This window comes from Cynocephalus volans, chromosome 1, assembly GCF_027409185.1.
Source record: "Cynocephalus volans isolate mCynVol1 chromosome 1, mCynVol1.pri, whole genome shotgun sequence".
In the NCBI taxonomy this organism is placed as follows: Eukaryota; Metazoa; Chordata; class Mammalia; order Dermoptera; family Cynocephalidae; genus Cynocephalus; species Cynocephalus volans.
The window spans coordinates 59,720,771-59,740,409 of NC_084460.1; positions in this window are offsets into that span (position 1 = coordinate 59,720,771).

Consider the following 19,639-nt stretch of genomic DNA (forward strand, 5'->3'; position numbering starts at 1 on the left):
TCAACAAGTGAAAGAACAAACTACTGAGACCTCTGCAAGACAGTGAACCTCAAAATCATGTAGCGTGAAAGATACCTGGCACAAAAGATGGCACAGGGCATGATCCCATCTGTATGAAATGTCTAGAAAAGGAAAATTTAGAGAGACAGGGCGTAGACTGCCCGGATGGTTGCCTCTGGCTGGGGTAGGAGTGAGAATCAACTACAAATGAGCAAGGGAACATTCTGGGGTGATGGAAATGCTCTAAAACTGGATGGTGGCAATGGCTGTAAAGCCCAGGCATCCAGGAGAGTCACCGAATCATCCACTCACAGAGGGTGTTTTTCACGGTAGCTATTTACAACAAAAGAAAACAAAACCTCCATAGAATACCTCTCCACCTTTTATTTTCTGCCCATGTCTTCCCAGAGTACTCTAAAAAGGTGAGCACTCAGACCATAACTTGATCAGACTCGCAGCTTGCATTGTTTCGTTTAACAATCAATTAAGACCGGGAAAACACCTGGATCAATTCCTCAATGCAATGTGAAGAGGCACGCAGAGCAGGGCCTACATCCACACAGAACTGCCCTGTCCTGGCTTCACTCTCAGTGAGCAGTGTTCGACAGATCGCTTTTCCAGTCTACAGCATGGCTCAAAACATTGTTAATAAAAAGGAAAACCTCCCTTTTCCTACAGCAAGGGGTTTCAGTAATAAACAGAACTAAAATCCATCAAGCACTTGTCCTTCATGCCTGTGCTGCGTGTACGCCTACGGCCAATTCACACGTGGAGAATTTAAGGTGAGCTGAGCAGGAGACTGCATGTCGGTCATACATAGGAGACACATGCTCAACAATATCCCGTAGGTTTATGTGATACCAGCTTTGTCTATGGAAATGTAACCAATTCCCTTACGGTTTCACTAGAGGGATAAAATTAAAGAACCAAAAGCTTCACTGTGAAATGATCAAATATGTCATTCATTCAACCGCATGTGGATAAAAATCATCTACTACTTAACATCAAAAAATACAGAGAGAAAAAAACCCTAGTTCATCAATTTTAACCCTGCTCTATTCCTTGGTAACACTGTAGCACATATGCAAAAGGACAATGGGTCAGCAGGCTCCAGAAAGAGGTTTCCCTGTGACCACTTCCAAACACCAGCTGAAATGCTATGCAAGTGATTTTTTTCCACACCTTTTCAGTGATAGGAAAATTTAGATTGAATTTTATGATCCCAAACTGTGGCAGCTCTGAGATACTGTTTCACTCCTGTGAATTTCATGTCTTCTTGAATTAAGATTTTTCAGCCTCATCTCCCCAAACCAGCTTCTATCCTCAGCAAATAATAATTCACTTTTTACTGCTTGTACCACTACTTTCTTGGCATTGGTTAATTTAAATAAAAAATTATTACACGAGGTTCTTTAAAAGTTTAGATAGCTTTTTAATGAAAACAAAGTTTCAACATATTAAGAAAAGATAATCCTCTCAAGTATTGTAACAGAAGCAAACCATAAAACCTAATGTAAAGATGATAAATTCAACTCAAAAATAATAATTGTTTGACTATTACTTTAGGTAGATACATACTCTGAAAATGAATCAAACAACTGATCAAGACTAATAAATATGCATTTAATGTGACCCATTTCATTAATATCTAAAACAGAGTGGATATAAACAGTCAAATCATCACTATTTAAACTGTGGCCGAGCATGTAAGTCTCTGGAAACCATTAGCTCTTTTAGATTGACTTCAGGCTGTTTACGCTTAGGCCTAAACCAAGTAAAATGTATACACGAATGCTGTTTCCATAACTCTTCAAGTACTGGTCAGGAGGCACATCTATGGCCACCCAGCATCTTCTGAATCCCTTTCTCTGCTGGGACACCCCCTGGGGATGAGTACTCTCTCCCTGAGGCAGAAGCCAGAATTCCACTGCCTGCTCTCCCTCACCCAGGGAGCACAGAAGGGACGGGCTCTGCCTCACTGGTGCACAAACACAAAACCTCACCTCCCAAGAGAGAGGTCTGAGAAAGCATGTGCCTGGTGCAGCCCACTCCTGAAAAGGGGGACACTGAGAAGAGAGACTGGGCTTCAGGAGGCAGCCATTGGCAAAGGCCCACCAGCAGCACCCATGCTCGGTCCCATGGTCCCACAGGTCATCAGGCACCGCACCTGACTCCAGAGCTTCATGCAGATTACATGAGATGCTCCCTTACGTCCTTGTACAAATTCCTTTTCTCAATGAAATGAGCTCACCTTGAGTGAGTGAGCACTCGGTGGGTAAGAGAACTGACAAGGGAGGGGTAGGGACTGAGCTGCTGTGCACTGTCCATAAGTAAAGCACAGGAACACAATGCCACTCTCAGACTGACTTTCCAGCCTGACTGACACGAGGATCCTTCGAAAAGTTCACAGAAAGATTCATGTATCTTTCAATTCTATTTTTCCATGAGCTCTTTGAAGTACCCTCATATATGTTAACAACCTCAATTTCTAACTTTATAATTTTAGAAGGGGGAGTTAATATTTTATACTACTACGCTTTAGTCAGTTATGATAAACTCTAGACTTACTGAACCAAAGAACAATCCCTGCTCATTTCATTCACGACAACTAACGTAGTCTAGTTAACGAAGACTAGTCCCTTAAGACTAGGAAAAGGGAGAAAGGAATCAACTATAATCCCCTGGAGTCTCACGCTTTCTCGTGGAATCAGAACCCATCACTCTACTTCCCAGGCCCACCTCCCTCCCTTCCTATGTCTCACCTCTTCCAGCAGTCACTAAGTCGAGAAGTGACAGGACACTGCTGTGCCCAGCGCCAGATTCGCGCATGGGTCTCAGCAGCCACAACAGGGAGGGACACCACCTTACCATCAGACAGGATTGCACATGGCTCTGCAGTAACTATCTGTGAGACAACTGAATGAATGACCCTAGAAGCATTCACAACTTCTTATTTCACTCTGACCTACCACAGTCCTCCAGAGACAGAACAAACCTCAGAAACCACCACTTCAACCACCCTCATTCTACGTGCAAGGAACCTGTGACAGAGACATGGTATGAAGAGAGTTAGGGCTGGGATCAGATCCCCAGATCCCCAAGTTCTGGGACTCTCTCCTGTTTGCTGCTCTACTAATCAGCTTACAAGACACGCTTCCTCCAATTTTTAATTCTTCTAAACCTCCAAGTTGAATCAGATATATTTTTCATTTTATTTGGCTGTTTTTTTCTGAAACCTCCCAGCATTACACAAAGCATTCTTGTCTCTGTAAAGATGCAGTTATAACTACTACTTCTCCAACTGTTACGGGTGCAGCTGTTACTTAAGAGAATGCATTTCAACTACACGTCCTCCCAGAGGGGTTAAATGATGCTGGCAGGACAGAGCATTTTTTCAGGATGTGGACTCCCTGTTTTTAACAGATTAGTTCATTATGTTACACTTTATGGTAATACAGCAATTTTGAATATTTTGTAAATGTTTCTATTCTACAGAGAAAAGAATGGAAATCTGGACATAACACAGATATATGGAGCATAATCACATGACTGATTCACCAAGTACAAAAGCACACAGGGGCAATGCGGACAGAAAAAACCGTTATGTTTTCAGAGGCAGACAAACTTCCTTGATTCAGGTTCTACCACTTACTACCTACATAAAAAAACTAAGAAAAAGTTGCTCACTCATTCAGCAAATAGTTATGAGTGCCTGCTGTCTGCCAGGCATTGTTCTGAGCTCTCAGGATAGATTCAGATCAACAGCCTTGCCTTCCTGAGGCTTCCATTCTGGCTGGCCCGGCTGTGTGGGAAGGAAGGCAGTGGTGGTACAGACAGTAAAAATAAACAGAACGGAGCTCAGGACGCACCATGAGCGAGGGTGTGCAGAGTAGTGAAGTGAGGGCTGGCATCAGCCTGGAGACAGCTGGAGCCAAGGCCCCGAGGCTAGCAGGTGCGACAGTAGGGGACAGCAGGAGAGGAGCCTGCTGCAGGGCTGTGAGCAGGAGAGGGACATGGTCTCACATGGAAAGGCTCAGCTCTGGCTGCTGGTTAAGAACAGGCGAAGTAGACCAAGACTGGAAGAGAAGAGATGTGTTAAGAGGCTACTCAGGTTTAAGCCCAGCAACAGTTTTCTTAGTAAAAGAGGATGATGACTGTTCTGCATAATAGGAACCTCCAAAAATCATCATGAGAATTAAGCTAGATTAAACTCATTTTACCATGCCCAACACATGCTAAGAGCTTAATAAACGTTAGCTAATTATCCAGCTTTCCCAGGAAATCACTGAGCCTCTTAGCATCAGTTTCCTGATCTGAAAAATATGGATAATGAGACCTTCTACAAAAGACAGTTATGAGGAATAACTGACCTAAGGACAAGGACCTCTAAAGAGTGCCAGCTCTTCCTAATAAAAGTGTAAACGTACATATCTGTGTTTTACAAACAATGTGTCATACATTTTATAGACCATATGTAAGTATATACAAATATTCTGCATATCATGTATGAGGGGACAAGTGATTTGCAGAATCAAACAGAATCCAACACAAAATGAGGTCTATACCTGAAGACTCTTCACCTCAGACCTTTCTGTACTTGGCATGGTCAGCACTCGCAGAGCTTGACGAGCCCTTTGCAGCTCTCCACCTCCCTCATCTCCTAGGCCCAAGCCACCACCCACCACCAAGAGTGTTCCCATCTGCTCCCTCTTCTCCAGCTCCCCCCATGCCACCCGCATGTGCAGAAGCCCCACCTTGTTCTACACTCCTTCATCCCTGGCTTGGAACACTCAAGAGATGCACACTCAGGCACCTCAGTCTTCACAACCATGCCATCCACCCTCTCACCAGACAGTGGCTGCTGGTCTTCCCTCAGCGACTTGCACACGCAGGTGCTCAGCAGGCTGTTCCTCCTGCCCGGATGGTCCCGTGCCCTCTCCTAACATGATATGCTCGTTCTCTCCCTCTGGGCCTCAGTGTAGCACCCTACTCAGAGAGGCCAAGCAGGAGATGCACTCTGATGCCAGCCACCACAGCCCTTGCTTCCGTCAGTCACTGTCTTTGTGACAGGTTTAGTCTGAGTGCCGCAGTGTCAGCTCAGAGAGGCAGAGAGTTCCTCCTGCTCCATGGCATCCCTCCATGATGACTCACACAGAGCCGGCACTCAGGACAGCCTGCACCTGAGAGGAAGTCAAAAGTTTTCCACACAATGTGAACCAGCTCCCCACTGCACGGATGAGGGAGAGGACGCCAGGAGTCAGGAGAGGCTTCTTCACATCCCGTCTCAGTGGCTGAGCTGCCCAGCAGATGGCTACTTTCAAATTGCAAACCTAATAAAATCAAATAACCACAAATAACACAAACGAAAACTCATGCAGGTGAGATACTGTACCAATTTAAGAGAGAACTTTAACCAAATGATGCTGCCCCAATGGAGCATAAACATATGTGAACACAGCCCTAAGCAACAGTACCTGCCCTCCTCTGGGGTTAAGGTGGGGAAGTTCATCTTAAAAAACTGGTATTTCCCTCCAGATCTTTAAGACAAATCAAGAACAATTGGGAGCCAAGCCTTCTAGTCCTCTGAACAGTACTGAATTTGGTGAATAAACATGCCAACCTCTAGTTAATAATATTTGGAGAAAAATGAATTTTTTAAATAAAGAAAAATTCCATTTCCACCTGCATCTTTCTGTAAAGATGCCCACAGCATGTTCAGCACTGTAAGTTAGTGAGAAGCAGGATCCTAAGTCCTAGGGCACAATTCCCAAGTTTTCTGGACTGAGGACAAAGCCATATTTTATTTTCCATTCTCCTTTCAAAAGGGCAGCACATCTTTAAACATACTTTTGAGTGAATGAGGCCCTGCCTCCCTCCTGCAGCTGAAGGTCTCCATTCCTCCTGCCTCCCTGTCACCTTCCCGAGGACTTTGGTCCTGCAATTATCCCCTGTCCTGACACATTATAAATGCTTCCCTCTCTACTGTATTATTCCTATTAGCTCATAAACATGCCGTCATCACTCTCATTTAAAAAATAAAAATAAAAAACTCCCTTGAGCACACATCCCCCTCCAGCTACCATCCTTACTCGGCTTCCCTTTTAACAAAACTTCCTAAAAAGTCATCTCTACTTAATGTCCCCACCTCCCACTGTTTCTCCACTCATTCTCCTCTCTCATCACTCGACACACCGATCAAGGTCACTGATGGCTTGCCTCTTATCAAATCCAATAGGACATTCTCCCACCCCTTGAGAAGGAGTGAACCCCTCCATGTTTTTTCTCCAGCCTCCTGAGAAAGAGGAACTAACTCATCATTGTCTTGGATTCTAGGCCACTAGACCCTCCAAATTTCTTCCTTCTTCAGGAGACCCCTTTTCAATGATGCTGACCTCCTTCTCTTCCCCACTTGTAGACCTCTTGCCAAAAGCCCCGGGTCTGTCTTCACCTTCTGCTCTTCTGCATCCACACCCACTGCCCAGCCTATGGTCTCAAATACCAGCGACATGCAAATGATTCCCCAGTTTACATATTTGGCCCCAACCTCTTCTTGAACCTGACCTTGAATTTCCATCCACATCCAAACCTCTCCACTCGGATGACTAATCATGAAAGTAACAGGCAGATAAATCTTAAGTCCTGCTGGTTGGGTCCTATGTCAGGAACTTTAGCTCAGTTCATCGACTGATTATTTTTATTATTATTATTCCTAATTTATGGATGAGAAAACTGAAGTGCAGATTAAATACCTTGCTCAAGATGACATATCTAGTACGTGGTGGAAGGACAACCCAAGCCTCGCACCCTAGGCCAGTCTGCAGGTGTGACGGCTGAATTATGCTACCTTCTGAACAGTCTCAAGCATCCCATGTCCAAATCCCAACTCCTAATTTCCACCCCAAACACTTGCTCTTCCCAGACTTCCCCATCTCATAAATGGCGACAACAAGGCATCAATGCCAAGTGAAAAGCTGATTTGGAAGAATTGGATTCTAAATGTAAAGACATTTCAGAACCACTTTACTTCATTTACATTTTCCTTTTTTATGAAAGTACAAGAATGATATGATTTTTAAAGTCTATGAGTATAAATGAATCCTAATAAGAAAGCACTGTGTCAGTCTAACTGGCAACATTTTCCCTCTGTTAGTACATACAGAAAATAATGATGCACCTTATAAGGATGATGTCTTACATGTGCTGATCTGATCTCACCAACTCCACCCTGGTCGGAGGCACAAGTGTGATCACCTGGCTTCCACAAGAGCCTCCCTGATCTCCCTTCTGACACTCCTCCTGCCTGCAGTGGTGATGGTAGGAAGAGCGACACACGCAGCAGTAACAAGTTAAGGGAATATCCCGTCTTTGCCACTTGCTGTATGACCATGGGTAAAGCACTTAACTGTTCTGTGCCTAGGTTTCCCCACCTGTAACATGGAAATAATAGTGATAATGCTACTTTTTGGGCTGTCATAAAAATTAAATGAATTAATACATTTGAAGAACTTAGAACAGCCTGGCACATCAAAAGCTTCTAATAACTCAACAGCCAGAATGACTCTCTTTAAAGATAAGTCAGATCACGTCATTCCCTTGTAGGCAGGTAAGTAGGTAGATAGGTAGGTAGGAAGGAAGGAAGGAAGGATTGCTCTACCAGCCAGCTGCCAAAAGAGGGAGGGAGAGAGAGAGGGAGAAAGCAAGGCCCTCTAAAGGTTTCCCATCACACTCACCATAGCCTATGTGCCCCAACAAGATGCAGCCCTCCAGCCTCTCCAGTCATTTCCTGCCACTCTCCTGCCCTCCCTGGCCACGATGGCATCCCTGATATTATCAGCTCATGCTCACAACAAGGAAGCTCCAGGCCCAAGGAGTTTATCCCAGAGTTCCCACTGCCTGGAAAGCTGCTGCTGCCAGGGCCACAGCCCAGCTCACTGCATCCCTGAGCTCCATCCTCCCACCTACCCTGCTTCACCTGCCCCTCACAGCACTCAGGACACTAGTTGCTTGTTTACTGTTCTCTTCCCTCCTCTCTGTAACATGAACCTCACAGGGCAGGAACTGTCCTTGTCGGGCTCACTCCCATGTCTCCAGCACCTAGAACAGTACCAGGTGCACAGGATGCACCCAGCAAATACCTGTGGGATCAATGTGAGAATGAAACACAACCAGGTTAAGAAATCACTGACCCAGAAGCAAGCAGAGCTTCCCTTCCACCACACAGTCGTCCCTTGGTACCTCTGGAGGACACCAAAACTCGCAGATGCTCAAGTCCCTGATGTAAATAAAATACCATAATATTTGCATATAACCTACCCTCATCCTCCTGTATACTTTATATCATCTCTACCTCACTTATAATACCTAATACAATGCAAATGCTAAGTCAGTAGTTGTTATACTGCATTGTTGAGGAAAAAAAATGACAAGAAAAACATCTGTACATATTCAGCACAGATGAAATCTTTTTCCAATTATTTTCTATTCCTTCTGCTGTTGGTTAAATCCATGGATGCAGCACCCACAGATACAGAGGGCTGACTGTACTTCCAATAAAAATGCTATGCTCCTCCTAGCTATTGTCATCCCCATTCCTGCTCCACCTTAATTTTAAATCCATCAAAAGATGTTAAACCTAAAATCAAAGTAATTTTTCTTTGTAAGCTCCTGGAACATCTTATAAGCACACAGGTGGAGAAGGGCAGCAAGCAGTACTAATCAAGTTGCCAAAAAAAGTGATAATGACTTGATGTTACTGGTCCTGGCCCAACAGCTGTCAAGCTATGAAGCAAAACTGCAAACAGAACTGAAGACTTCTGCTGGCTGCCACATCTTCCCTGTCCACACTCCAGATAAAAAGCTGAAACATAGGAAAGAAAGTCACTCAAGGAATAAGGAAGAAATTTTAATGACTTCAGTGAACAATTTTTAAATGAAATTCTTACTATTTGTTTTTCCTACCTCACGTGGTACGAACGTATTAAGTAAAAGGTTTTTTTAAAACACCACCATTTCCATCACACCAAATTACAGATTTGGAAACTCATACTTTAGAAAGCCAAAACAGAAAACCATCAAGCTTTCCAATAAAACTGGACCTCTCTAAGCTTTGTAGTTTCATACTAAGCCTGACAATTTTTCTTAACTTTTTTATAGGCTGGTCAATGTATAACTTTACCTATCAATCTCCAAAGTGTATTTTCTAACTACCTCATGTCTATTTAATAATATTCTTTGGTCCTACGTACTTATAGAGCTCATTACAGCATTCAAGGGAATAAAATCTAGTTCTTAAATAAATAAAACTTGCAACTTAGGAATTTTGATAATAAAAAAATGATTAGTAGGTTTTGCTTGCATCCATGTGTAAGAATATACACTGTAGCATTCTTTATTATAGGAAATATCGGAAACTAGATTAAAACACATACAACTGTGTATATATTTTGACTACTGCTGGGACAATGCACAATCCAGTAGCTGCAGCAGTTGGAGGAACTGAGTGGCTGGGGATGGAGTGGAGTGAGGCTTCACATGTCCTTTCACACCTTCTCAGTGTACTGTGCACATGTTTATCTTTTTAAAACTAATAATAAAATTTTACAATTTCATAACTAAAATTATGTTTTATTTTTAAAATTTAATGCTATGAAAGAGATTAATAAAACAAACTGCCAGTAGCATTTTTGGCTTCTGACTATCTTGATCAGCACTGTAATCTCCCAGGGCCTAAAACGGGGGGGGGGGGGGGGGGGGGGGGGGGGGCGGCTAGCACATAGCAGGCCATAGACAAGTATTTGCCAGATGAATTAAGTTTGTTGTATTCATTCGCCACACAACTATAAGTTCAAAGAATTTTCTTATTCCAAAAGTCTAAAGGCAGTCCAAATACTTTACAACACATAAATCCACAAAGAAGTGAATGACCTATGAGCCAAGATGTTTTTGCAGATGATGTTATCACGGCATAACTAATCCTCCTCCCCTGGCCTTCCAGCAAGGACTGCATGAGCACAGCAGCCCCAGACACATGTGTCATCAGTTTCTCAGAGTCAGACCAGTTGTCTTTTCACCACTGTCCCTGCAGAAAGCGCTCCTTTTCCCCTTCCGACTACAGCTTCCCATTTGAAGTAGATATAGCTGAATACAGTCTCAGCAACCCTGAGACATCTAACAAGGCGTAAGTTACAGACAGTGCATTCCTTTCAAAGCCGGCCTGAGTTCATCCTCTCTCCACCACAGGCAGGATCACAGCACCCAGCCCAGCGTGTCTCATCGAATAGTTATCAAGCCCCTGTTGTGGATGTCCACGCATAGAGGGTCCTACCCTCTGGAGGAACCTGCACTGAGGGACAGTTAATTCTCTCAGCCAACCTTTCACCTTTTTTTCCTTCTCCCTTTTCCCTCTGGGAAACCCTCAGCCGGTGAAAAGGGTGAGGCAGTTTCAGCCCCCCAAAAAAGATGGTAATCAAAAGACAATTAGCTTTTGTATTGCCTGAGAACTGCTCTTAGGACAACCCAGTGTTTTGGAAAATGCAGCCCTGGGTGGCATCTTTCAAAGGAATAAAACACAGGGGTAAATTTAAGAGGGAACAAAGAGGAGTAATACATATTGCTATTCTCAGTAAAAACTGCTGTTCGATCGTCTTAATTATGGAACCAAGAGTAAAAAAGCAAGTTTGAAATCAAGCCACTTTCGTTCTGCTTCGAGAATGGAACGCAATAGTGGTTAGTTTTAAAAAGAAATAAAATGCCTTTATCAAAAGTAACAACAAAACCTGCTGGCTAAAAATATCAGCTGAAACCAAACACCTCCGTGCGGGGTCTCCGACACGTACATCCAGACGGCGACACACTCAGGTTCTCCGGCACGTGAATCGGGACCCCAGCACGGTTTAGCCTCCGCAGCCCAATCTGACACCTTCCCTCCCACCATCCACCGCAGTAATTTTCCTACTGCCTGTGTGAACACGCCAAAATTCACCTAGGACCCCGGCTGCCCCCGATGGCTCCCAACCGCCACCGGCGCCCGGCACTCGCGGGGACACGGCGCCCTCGGAGGGAGCGGCCGTCCCGGGGCGCAGCCCCGTCCCTGGCGCAGACTCCCGCCCCGGGACACCGCGTCCCTCCTCAGAAGGCAGCCTGTCCACGGGCTCAGCCTCCCCTCCCCTTCCCAAAAGGCAAACTGTCCCCGGGCGCAGCCTCGCCTCCCAGGGGCGCAGCCTCTCCCCGGGTGCGGGCCCCCTCCCCTCCCCACGCGGACGCGGCGCCCTCGGGGGAGCGGCCGTCTGGGCGCAGCACACCGAGCCGCACGGCGCAGCTCTCCCGCCCGGCGCGCTCTCCCGCTGGCCCCGCCGTGGCGCCCGGGACCGGCCGCGGCCGCAGCCACCTGCCGGGCGGGCGCTTACATAAACGCCGCCGCCGGGGCCGGGGCCGCCGCCCGCGCCGCGCTCACCTCAGCCGCAGCGCTGCCGCGCCGGGCCGCTCCGGGACGCGCCCCGCTCCAGCGGCGGTCCGCGCGCGCCGCCTGCACCTCGGCCGGAGGAGCGCTGCGGCGCGGCGTGGCGCTGGCCCCGCCGGCCCAGAGCCCGGCCGCAGACCTGGCCGCTCGGCCACTGCCGCCCCCGCCGCCGCCTAAGCGCCCCAGCGCCCCGGCCCTGCCGGCGACTCCGCCCCCTCGCCCGCCCCCGCCTCCGGACGCGCGCACGCCGCGGGGCGGGGCAAACGCCAAGGCGACGTGCGTGCGCGTGCACGCGCCTCCGCCAGTCCTCCTGCGACTGCGGCAGCCGAGGGCCATCCGAGAACCGCCTGCCTGCGAGGGCGCCGGAGCAGCCTGACGCTTGACCCGCCTGTCGCCGCGCAGCCCCGCGGTGCGCTTCCCTGGGAGAGCGGGGTCGCGGGCCGGAGTCCGCCCGCGGTGGCCGTGCGGGCACCGGGCGAGCTGCCCCTTCGAGCCGGCACGTGACTCGCACCTGCACCTGCCCATGCACCTGCTCCTGCACCCGCTCCTGCCCCTGCACCTGCACCTGCTCCTGCATCCGCACCCGCACCGAGCCGCGTGCCGGCGCTTCAGAGAGCGGCCGGGCAGAGCCCAGAGCAGCGGAGCCCTGGCCTTGGGTGCTCGCCGCGGCCCTCCCTGTCCCCGGTGTGTTGCTCTAGCTCTTACTCCTCCCTGTACACGTGAAGGAGAAACGTTGGTCACGGTCCAAAAGCTCCAGAGGGGGCTCCCTGGCCAGTTTAGAATTCTCGTTGAGATTAGAAGCAGGTCCAAGTCACCAAAGGTAAGGTGCTTGTGGATTGGTTTGTTTTAGTTTGATAGTAAAGGCATCTTACAGCCTTTTTACAGTGTACGCAATAAAGTTCCTCCTCTATTTACTCACTGAGTTTTCTGCAGGTATACAGACAAATGTTTACACGGATGATGATCAGCGTGTGTAGAAATGCAGCATTTTGGAAGACCAGAATAACCAGCTCAAGGCTGCAATTCTGTTGAGGAGAACAGAAAAGGAACTAAAAGCCCAGTGAGGAAACATCTGCAGTCCATGAAAACGGGCCCTTGGGAGCAGGGACGTGAACCCCAAGGGCGCGTTTGGCTGTGGGTGGTTATTAGGGAAAGCCAGGTAGAGAGAACAGTCAACTGTGGGGGAGTGGGGGCAGAGGCTGGACTCCAGGATCAAGTCCAGGTCCTACCACTGCCTCAGGGGCCTGTCTTTAGGGCAGCCAGCTGACAAGCCCCTCACCCTGCCTGTCAGCTAAATACTAGGTAGTGTCCAAAGGGGCACCTGTTCACAACTAAGTAAGAATCACCTGTATGCTTTCTAGGGATTCATCCTTGATAAATATGCGCATAAAGGTTTTGTATCTATTTCTGTGTAACAAACCACTCCAAAATGGAGTGACTTAAAACAGTCATTTAACTGTTCCCGATTCTGTGGGCCGGCAACTTGTGCTGGGTTCCACTGGGATGGCTGTCGCACATAGGGGCCATGTGTCACCCCCCATGGGTGGGCTGGCCAGAGGTACTTCTCATGGCGGCTGGTCTCCACCAGCAGCAGGAGAGAGGGCAGACTTTTGCCTCTGCTGGCATCCTGGTTCTTCCTGTCTCACTGGCCAGTGGAAGTCAGTGGGGCCTGGGCAGCTGGGCCCGAGCTGCACAGGGGCCTGGACAGAGGGAAGCAGGGTTCATAGTACTTGTCACTGTGGCAGGCTTCCAAGGCCTTTGTTCAGTCATGGTTTGTCAGAGGGAAAACAAGGTAACTAACTACCTGTCAGTAGGAGCTAGTTATTCAACCTTCATCCTCCTTGTCCCTTAGCAGCAGTAAAGAGAGAGGATGGCGGCTGCGACCAAGACCTTTGCACTGCTCTGCAGAGACGAGCAAGGGACCTATGATTGTCCTTTCCTGTTATACTACCTCAGACACGGAGTTCTCCCTGACTTGGAAGAACTGCACACGGAACATACCTCTTTATGCTAATGTCGAGAGAAGGCCATTTCCAGTCCCCCGGGGCCACTCCTGGAGCATAGGGATGCCCAGAGAGGTACCCATGAGGTAAGGGTCTTTGGGGAGGAATCCTACAGTTTCCTGAGGAAGGCCCAAGGAAATCGCAAGGACATCTCAGCCGTCTGCCTGCTGTTCACTGTTGATATCAAACACCTGGGTACCTGGAGTGGGACCTGGGTGGCCACAGAGGTGCTGTCTGCCATGATGGGGATGGCCCGCCACTCCCTGGCCTTCCGTGGGAGGAGCAGTATGCAGGCACTGGTCCTATTGTTTACCATCTCACTCATGCAGACCATCAAGAAGAATATCACTTTGGTGTCCTAGAACAAACGTGACATTCAGACGCTTGAGCATGGGAGTCTAGCTAGGTTCCCTCTGCCCCAGTGATGTGGGGTAAGGTTTTATATAGTAGATGAAACAACTGCTGGGAAACGTCTGCACAACTGCAGAAAACCAATGTGGCCACTTTTTCCTTTCAGTTGATTTAAGTATCATGGCCTTGTAACTATACCCTTCAGCAGAACTGGAAATCTCTCTAGGCCCTACAAGTGCCTGCAGGATATGGTGGGGTGAAATGACTTCTAATATCTTAGGATAGAAACTTCCCACAGACTTAAGAGGTGAACCTAGTGTGGATTTCAGACTGGTCTCTGGACCCTTTCCGGGAACAGCCAGAGGAGGGGAAGATGCCAGCCTTGGAGCAGTCCAGCTGCCAAGCCCCTGTGCATGCACAGATGCATGAGGCCTCAGAAGAGCCTTCCGTCGAAGGAGGTGCAGGCCTGCAGGTGGAGGAGCCGCCCATCTGTCAGTGCCCTGGCTCTCCCACACAGGAGCTAGCAGAGGGGGTCACATCTCCTGAGCACAGGACTGCTGCTGTCCCTGAGCAGGGGGGCCTTTCTGGCCTTTCTAGGCCCTGGGCTGACCCAACCCCATCCCCCTTTGTCCACATTGTCCCCTCCACAGAGGGTGACCTGTGATTCGATTTCCATCTTCCAAATAGCAGAGCACATTCCCGACCCATTTTGCTGAGACTAGCTCAGGTCATGGTCATGGTCATGGTATACTCAGACAGTGACTGGCTGCACCCTTCAAGTATGTGGATTTCAGTAATTCAATTATTTAACTCCCAGGACACTATTTTTCTTGTTCTTTTGAAGCCTGTTTCACTGTAGTCCTTGTGTACAACCAAAATGTCTGAAAAAAATGTTTATTGCTTTGTTTTATTTTATTCTGCCCAATCATTTTGAGAAGAGACACTCAAAGGTACTTTTAGATTATAGTCTAAAGTAGATTATTGATTTCTTTGCTTCTAGAAAAAGTCAGGAAGATAAAACTGCTAATGAGAGGTAACCAATATTCTGTGACACATTTATTTGAGAGATAATGTTTTTTGTCCTATATTTAAAAAAAAAAAACAAAAAAACTTGACTGGAGTGGTGAGAGCCAGATGGTGCTAAGCCATTTGGTCAACAAATTGCCAGGGTAGTGGACACTGCATATGGACAGCTCATGATGTGCCCCCTTCTCTGAGGCCCCCAACAAGGGCAAGGCCACATGGTCACAGGATGGACCAGGAGCTGCGTGGCTTGTGCTGTGTAGTGTGCACACACCTGCCACTCCCGGCCCTCCCATAACTGCATGAAGAATGTGAGTGGTATCGAGACAACCTTAGTCTCTCTGTGCCTGGACCTGGAAGGTTTAAATCCAGAAGCAGTTGGGAGGATCTTCCTCTCTTGCCGTGTACACCCATCGGGGAAGCCAACCTGAAGAGGGAATGATGGGGCAGACCACAGAGGCAGGAAATGAGAACATTTCCATGCCATGGGCGGTGTCCCGCATGTGGGTGGACACATGACTAAGAAGGTGTCTTTGTTTCCAAGTTGTTCATAGTCCAGTGAGGAGATGGTATCACGTGCAGCGTGGGGTGATTGCTGGAAGACGGTCTGTTGTAACTCGTACGGCATCAGGGTCGGACAGGGCCACTGGCTGCACCACGCAGCAGCCGTGGGACTGGACGTGTCATTGACCTCTCTGAGCCTGTCCTTCACCTGCAGAAGGGAGAATTGATACACACTCAGGTTGGCCCATGCCTGATGGGCAGGTTGGCTCCAGGGGTAAGAACAGGGGTTCCTTGATGGGAGTGGGATGTGGGGGGTCCAGAAAACTGCAGCTCGCCACACTCAAGAGGGTCAGATAAGCTGCAGGAAGCCACAACTCTTGAGCTGGGCCTTTAAGGGTGAGCAAGCGGGGGTGGGGGTTACCACATCATGGGAAGTCAGAGGAGAGGACTGTTCTGTGAGGACTGGGCCACTTGGTTCTTCTGCCCTCTCTAAACCCCAGGGAGGTGGAGCGTGCTGAGGGGTAAGCCAGAGGAGTGAAAACAGGTCCACTGAGGCCCGTGGTCCATTCTTGTACAGTCCACAAGCTGAGAAGGAAGTGTAGGGTCTGGGGTAGTGAGGAATATGCGACAGGTTTACGTGGCCCACAATGCCTAAAATGTTTTCTCCCCGGTCCTTTACAGAAACAGATTGCCAGCCCCTGGTTTAAGCCAAGGAGGGTCTATTCTGGAGTGGGAGTTAGGCCAGCTGATATCCTGTCTGAGGGGGAGGAAAGAAATGCACTCCTAAATCACCACCATTGGGGATAGAAGGGGGGCTTGTCAGGCACCCTGCAGTGTCGGCCCCAAGGCTAGTGAGTGCATACACCAGGCTGGGTGCAGAGAGTGTAACGGATCAGGGGTAACCGTGGCAATAAGACTTAGTGATGGACTGGGCAGGAGGGGCTTGGGAGGGGGAAGAATCAAAACTTGCACCTGGGATTCTGGCTTGCACATGTTGCAGGACAAGATGCTTTGTAATGAGATGGGAGAAGATTGGAAGAAACCAAGAATTGAGTCTGCGATAGGCATCACATGTCCACTGCACAGGAAAGATTGGTGTCCAGAGAAGAGGCCTGTGCTGGGGATATACATTTGAAGCCCATGAAAATGGAAGAGATCACTGATCACCAAAGGAGAGAGTGGAGAGAGAAAAGAGAACTTACCATTCAAACCGGGTGCAGAAAGAGGGATGAGCATGGGAGACTAGGAGAACCCAGAGAGGCAGAAGAAAACCCAGAGAAAAGTGTTTCTGGAAGAAAAGATAACTTGGTAAAACGATGAGAGTCTAAATAAAGTGAGGACAGAAAGTCAACTGGATTTGGCAACACAGAGGTCACAGTGACCTTGAGAAATTCAGTGGAATATTGGGAATGGAACTGACTAGAAAGAAGAAACACTGTGCCCACCTCATGTACTAGCATAATCTCAACTTCAGAAACTGCAGAATGGCATGAGGGAGAAAAATGTGGATCAGCCTCACTCGTAAACAGAATCCTGAATGAATATAGAATCCTGAACAGAACACTCAGCAAAGCAAAATCCAGTGATGTATAAAATGGTAACAGAAACATTATGACCAAGTTGAGTTTACCCAAGAATATAACTGAATTACATTTTAAAGTCTATTGATGTGAATCACCACATCAAAAAATTGAAGAACATCTGTACGATCATCTCCACAGATGCAGAAAAAGCTTTTAATAAAATCCAGCATCATTCATGTTTAGAAAAAAAAAAACTCTTCAAAAACTAGGAGTAGAAGGGAACTTCCTTATTCTGACAAAGGGTGTCTGCAAAAACACCTAAAGCAACACCAAACTGGCAATGTTAAGGACCTTCTCTGTAAGCCAGAAAAAATCCGTGAATGCTGACTCTTTCCATTATGTTTAATACTATAACAGCCTAGTCAACACAGCAAGACATGAAAACGGAATGACATGTATAAAGCTTGGAAAGGAAGAAATAAACATGGTTACATATGCAGAAAATTTTACATCTATAGCTAAGTTCTTAGATTTAATAAAAATCTAACAAGATTAGTGAATATAAAATTGACAAACACCCCCCCCCCCACAAAAAAAATGGTTTCTATACCTCAGCAACAAACAGCATGTGATTTAGAAAAATGATACTGTCTACATTAGCAATAGAAGCATTAAAAGAGCAAGCGAATGAAGAGACACACCAAACACCTCAAGTTTTTTGTGGGATAGAATAGTACAAACATATAAATCAAACAAAATTAGCAGCTTCACCAGCTTCTTTTGAATGACAGTAGATTTTTATTTATAAATCAGATGCAAAAACAGTAGGGCTTCTGGTAACCCACTAAGATTAGGGACTAGAACCAGTAAGAGGAGCTTTTTTTCCCCCTATTTTGCTGAGTTATTAATATCTTAATTATTGTTAGCAGTCTTCTTTGAGAAGTGCAAGGTAATTAGAGACTGGAGCCAGGCAAGGGGGTGTGGGGGTCATGGGTGGACTCCCACCCCTCCAGGAGCTGCTCTGGGGAGGGCTGGAGGCTGAGCATTTCCTAATCAGAGTTTGGTTGGTGACAAACTAGATGGCTCATATGGTTATTTAAAGCCTTCTTCCTTGGGGACTTGCAGCTACCATATATCCAAGATCTTGTGGTTCACAGTTTCAAACTAGAATTTGGGGGGCTCGGGCTGGGCCTTACCCACACTTCAGGGACAGTGAGGCAGCTGCGAACAGTGCTGTGAAAAGGACCTCATCGGTGCATTTTTAAACGTTTTCTGGAGGGATAATAAACACCCAGAAAAGTACTCATGTTGTGAGAGTACAACTGAATGAAGCAACCCAAAGTGGACACATCTGTGAAACCTCCGCCCAGAACAACACGGCCATCACCCACCGTCCCCTGCCTGCCCCAATGCAGCCTCTGCCCTGGCTTCAGACCCCTTGATTAGTTATGCCTGTTTTATCACTTTGCATAAGTGAAATCTCTTGGCATGCATCCTCTTGTTTCTCTGGCTTGGTCTGGCGTCTGTGGGACTGCCTTGCTCTGCTCGGAGGCACTGACCTGCACGGGCGACTCCACAGACTTGCCTTCCAGTTCTGGCCTTCGAGACGTCCTTGGCTGTACTTGGTGTTTTGCAGTTCCATGTAACTTTTTGAATTGGCTTACTAATGTCCCCCAAAATCCTTCTAGAATTTGTGTTAGAATTGCACTGAAGCCGTAGATGAACTTGGTGAGGATGAGCACCTCACAATATCAAGTGCTCTAGTTCATGTCTATCCCATGTTTATCTGAATATTTCCATTGCTTTCGTCCTCTAACAGAAGAAATACCTTCTAGGTAGATATTTCACACACACTCCATTAGATTTATTCCTGGGTACTTGGTGCTTTGGCTGATAATTTAAAATGTTCTCTGTTTTTATTTTGTGGCCACTGGTTTCTGTTTATGTAGATTACAGTTGATTTTTGTATATTGACCTTGTATCCAGCAATCTTTCTAGATTCACTTAATAATTTCAGTACTTTTCTGTAGATTCTGTTGGATTTTCTACATACACAATCATTTTGTGACAATGACTTTTTTGTTTCTTCCTTTCTAATTATTTTATCCTTTAATGCCTTTTTCTTGGCTTGCTTTACTGGCTGGTGATGAATAGAAGTGTTAATAGCAAGCATCTTTGTCTTGCTCCTGATCTCACAGGGAAAGCTTTCGATATTTCACCAGGAGGTGTGGTATTTGTTGTAGAGATGTTTTTTACATAGATATCCTCCATGAAATGAAGGAAGTTCCGTTCTATTCCTGCTTTGCTAAGAATTTCTTTTCATGCATGCATATGATTTTCTGCTTTGTTATATTAGTATGAATTAAATTGATTAAACTTCAAGTGTTAAACCAACCTTGCATTTCTGGAATAAGCCCAAATTGGAAGCCCTAAATCCTCCTTTGTGTTCTGTTCCCCTCACCAGCCTTACTTCAAGGACAAGTAGTGGAAGGCCTGGTTGGAGGGTGGGGGACTGTGGCCTGTGTTGGGGTGTGGGGGAAGCTGTGGCCTGGCTGAGGAGGCTACTGTGGCCTGGCTCGGGAGGGGCCTGTGGTCTAGCTGGGGGGTGGGGGGCTACTGTGGCCCAGCTTGGGGAGGGGGGTGAGCTGTGGTCTGGCTGGTTGGCAGTGGGAGGGAGGGGGGCTGTGGCTGTGGCCTGGTCCTGCCTGCCTGTCTGCTGTGTCCTGGTGACGCTGTGGCCAGGCCTGGAAGACGAGAGGCTCTTGGGCCTCGTTCCC